Genomic DNA, 4,981 nt, shown 5'->3' on the forward strand with positions numbered 1-4,981 from the left:
TAAAGAAATGGGCAAGAGAGGTTAAATGGATTTACATGTCATGAAAGGAGAAGGGGCTATTGAGGAGGAAGGGGATTCACAGATGGGACAGGAAAGCGGGAACGAGCAAGAGCAGTTATATATCATATATATATGAGAAAATGTCACAGTGAGTCCCATTTCTTTGTATGATAACCAAACAATCAATTACAAGAGAGAGAGAAAGAGAAATAGGGGCTAGGAGGAGCTGGAAGTCATCTGGTTTATAGGAAAATGTCATGCCCCATGGAGACACATCACCTCTGAGTCAAAGGGGCACTTGGAATGTTCTGGGCAGCGTCTCACACCCTAGGTCTGAGGGAAGAAATTCTCTGGGGGTGGATCCTGGCTCCGAAGGAGATGTTGGGAACAGTTCATCCCTGGCTTGGCTTGCTTCTATACCCAGAGGGCAGGATGCCCAGATGGTGTAGAAAATAGTGAGGCCTGTGCCTGCACCCTCTGCAATCAAGAGAGGAGGCCCCTGCCCATGTTCACCCCTTCCAGACCCTCAGCAGTGGTGGGTTGGTCCTCAGTCACCCTTGCCCTGGTGTGGGGGATGGGAGCCTCAGTCTTACAAAGTGGTCCTGTGCCCGTCTCTGCTCCCAGCCATGTTCAGGGATAATGCCATCTGATTACTGATTTCTCTTGCTGAGTGTTGACAGGCACCTGCTTCAGGATCCATGAGAGCAAAACCAAATATCCATTAGCACAGGAACCATTGTGAGCATTTACTGTGGTCAGCTCTCCGCATAAGGCACAGAGCTCAAAGCCAAATTAGATACTCCCTTCCCGAAACCACGCTAACACAGGTTTTTGATTTTCTCTTTTAAATCACTGATAGCAGTGTCTCAATATAGGTATCAGAAGTGTCTCTCACTTCCAGTCATGCAGCTCTTGCTGGGGCTCGGCTTCCCAGGAAGATTTCTTAATTACGTAAATAAACGTATTTCTGAAAAGTTATTGGGATTAGCTGACAGTAGTGTGTGTGTGTGTGTGTGTGTGTGTGTACATGTGGGTGCACGTTCATGTAGGTGGGTATGTTTGTAGGTGCTTGTGCATGCATGTGCATGGGTGGGTTGTCAGAAGTCAGCCTCAGACATCATTCCTCAGGCAACCATCTACCCTGTGTTTTCAGGCAGTATCTCACTAGGACCTGGTGCTTGCTAGGTAGAGTAGGGTTCGTTGGCCAGAGAATTCCAGAGCTTCTCCTGACTTCACCTCCCCTGACCCATACTGGGATTACAGACCACCACACATCTTTCACATGGATCCTGGGGATTGAACTCAGGTCCCCAAACTTTGTTTGTTTGTTTGTTTTAAATGTAATTCTTTTAGGTCTGGGGATTTGGCTTCGTTGACGAATTTCTTACCACTCAAGCATGAGGACCTGAGTTTGGATCTCCAGCACCCACACGGAAGCTAGATGTGGTCCCCGATGCCTGCAATCTCAGCCTAGTCAAATGGTTGAGTAGCAGGGTCAGTGAAAGAGCCAGATGTGTGGTCTGTGCCTGTAATCTCAAGAGGAGAATGAAAATGACCCTCCTACCAATCAGATAAGCCCCCATTTTCATTTTCCAAATGCATCCGGAGAACAATTCAAGTGGTCTAGAGAGAACAGGATGGGAGGTAAACTTTTCTCGCTGTTTCCCTACACTCCCATCCCTCTTCTTCCAGTTCCTGCTGTTAGCAGTTTCCTATACAGTGCCCTCCAGAAAATACTTAATGCATTTATCAACATTATAAATGTATGAGGTACTTCCTACCCTTAAAAGGCTCTTCCAGAACGGTTCTCTCTGCGTTGATAATGTAGCTTTATGCTTTTTTGTCCTGTCATGACTAAAATGTAGGAAGAATCCACTTTCCGGGGCTGCCTGCTGCCTTGGACCAGCTGAGACTCAGCAGTTGGCTTCTTTACCTCCTTCTGGCCTCAGCTTTTCTCACTGTGAAAGTCATCATTTTCAGGGCTCAGTGATGGGGACATGAAAAGGTCTGGCCTCACATCAGCTCTGATTCTTGGAGCATTGCCCTCACCCCTACATGTCGGGGAGGGGCTGCCAGCTCTAAATAGATGTCATGGAATGGCCTGCCAATAGCTGTCCCTCAGAGTGACACTTGTAGTTTTCCAGCTATAGAAAGGAGAGTATAGAGTCCCCTGAGTGGAGATGACAAGGTCACATGAATTCCTCCCCCATGGCTCCCACCCCAGACACTCAAGCAGTCCAGACTCTAAGACTGACTCCATCTGTCCCTGGCTTAGAGAGGTCCCTGATGATCAATGGGCCCAGTTACCCATGTGACCCCAGCATTCGGGCATGGGGTCATAGCAAAGGTCTTCAGCATTTTCTGGGTCCAGAAGGGTATCCTGGCTATTGCCAGCAGAGCTATGCCCTGCCCTATGAAGTCAGAGCAAGGCATCAGACCTTGGCTGGAGCAGACTGGTGCAATGGAGACAGCAGAGATGGCCTGGGGTGGCCGAAGGCCATTTGTAACACGGTGGAAAGCGTCAGCTACAATGCTGGACCTTACAGGTGACCATCTACTCGGCTGTTCCAACTTCACTCTCACTTAGCCGATAAGGACAAGTAAGGTTCAGAGAGATAAGCCAGCTTGCCATGAACAACAGAAGGGATGGTCGGCTTACCCTGGGGGTGGGGGTGCGGATGAGCCTCTCTAAACCGTACATGTCCTCAGGGCTCTGTGCACGGCACGCTAGACTTTGGAAAGGGCTGCCGGCTCCACTTTATTAATGGCAGACTTCCTAAGAACATCTCCATCTAGAGTTGAGGCCGGGCCCAGGCCAGCCTCCTCTTGCTGGCTGACCTTGTACCATCTCTGCATCTCCGGCCTGCTGCCTTTCATGCTCTTTCACATGCACTGGAAGATGTGAAGGCCTGAAGGTCACTGGAGCACTGGCTGGCTGTGGCTCAGAGCTGGAGCAGGAACGAGTCGTGGGCTGAAGGTCATGGTGAGCCTACCCTGACTCCTAAGCACCGAGGCATCAGATAGAGGATCAGACATTCATAGGTTCAGCTTCTGAGGAGCATATTAAGGCTCACATACACTAGACAAATGTTCCACCATTGGCTTATACCCCAGTAGGAGCACAGACCAACAGCAAGAGCATCACTGAGCCCAGTTGCTTTCCAGGTAGTGTTCTCACTGGATGCTCAGAACACACTACTTACAGCAGAGAGAACAAGGTGCCCAAATGTAAGGCCATAAAGAGGATTAGAGCTACGAAGCCGGTTCCCAGAGCCCTTGTGTTTGGGGACAAGTACCCCCTCCCATTGTCATAGTTATGCATCCATCCCAATGGGCTACATTTTATGCCCCCTAAGAAAAACCCTGTCAAGTTGGGGCCCTGTCTCCCTGCACCATGCATGCAATGGTGTGTGTGTATAGAGCTGAGGAACAAGGCAGAGAAAGCCAGCTCTAGGGGAAAGTCAGGAAAATGGAAAATGTTGGCTGGATGAACATCTATAGGAAGGGAATTCTGGGTGAGGGACTGGGCACAGAGGCCCAGGCCGTGCCTGGGAGCCAGTTCAGAGAAGTTAGAAAGTATGGTGGGAAGGAGAGGGCTCCAGAAACTGAGACTAGGAGCCCCTCACACAGCAAAAGGGGCTCCCACTCCTGTAGTTGGGCAGCAAGGGCTGGTCTCTCAGATACAGTGGCATGAGGGTTAGTGGGTGGTCACAGGGGTGACTAGATCCTGAGAGACACATCCATGCTATGTGTCCTTCCAAGCGACCTGAGATTAGAACTGCTACTCTTTCTATTCAGGTCTCACTGTGAAGGCCTTGCACTGTCCTTGCCCAGCCTGGAGCTTCTGGGTTAGCCATCCAGTCTCTCTGCTGAAAAGAGTCATATGCAGAGCAGGTGGCCTTGATGGAAGGGAACAGAAGCCTATCCATGCCATGTTCCAGCGGAGCTCTGGCCTGAGCTGGCCCTCCAGCCAGCCACATGCAGCCACTTGAGGGTCCCAGAAAAAGGAAGCAGGAAGACCACCCAGGTAACAGCACATAAAGCAGAGGTGAGCTCACTGTGCAGGTGGCAGAATCGTGAACACATGCTTGCTTGAAGCCACAAAGTTTGGGGGTGTTAAAATGAAGCAGTTGATATTGAAACAGGGAAAATGGCCTTAGTGATACTCAGTAAATGAAAGCATCCATAGAAGGAAGCCCAGTCCAGAATGCTGTGGTAATGTATTGTGTCTCCCAATATATGGTGTCCCCTAATAAAGTTTATCTGAGAGATCAGAGAAATAGGACAAGCCATAGCCAACCTCACCTCATTGACACCTCAGTCTCCAAAGAGACCTACTTCCTGTATACCCACACCTATATGCCTTTCTGTTCTGCCATCTCATTTCCTCTCTCTGCCCAGCTACATCACTTCCTGTCTCTCTATACAGACTTCCAGACCTCCATGGTCTCACTGTGAAGGCCTTGCACTGTCCTTACCGAGCCTGGAGCTTCTGGGTTAGCCACTAGTGTTGGAATTTAAGGCATGTGCCACTATACCTGGTTCTGTTCCCAGTGTGGCCTTGAACTCACAGAGATCCAGATGGATCTCTGCCTCCCGAGTGATAGGATTAAAGGCATGTGCTACCACTGCCTGACCTCTATGTTTACTATAGTGGCTGGCCTTTTCCTCTGATCCTCAGATAAACTTTACTGGAGTGTACAAAGGAAATATCACCACAGAATGCTGTTCTCTTTGTCAAGAAAACCTTCCTGGGTGGTGCCCCTCACTCACCCTTGCTAATCTCACCACTCTTCTCTGTCTAGTCCTATGCTGTGGAATAATCCTTCTGTGTGAATAGATGTAGCTATGATTGGTTCAATCAACAAGCTGACTGGCCAATAGCTGAGCAGGATAAAGTTAGGTGGGAAAGCCAAACTGAGAATGACAGGATGAGGAAGGGCAGAGTCAGAGGAGGGAGATGCAGCTAGATGCAGAGGGA

This window comes from Peromyscus californicus, unplaced genomic scaffold (assembly GCF_007827085.1).
Source record: "Peromyscus californicus insignis strain IS unplaced genomic scaffold, ASM782708v3 Scaffold_4__1_contigs__length_199733344, whole genome shotgun sequence".
Classification (NCBI taxonomy): Eukaryota; Metazoa; Chordata; class Mammalia; order Rodentia; family Cricetidae; genus Peromyscus; species Peromyscus californicus.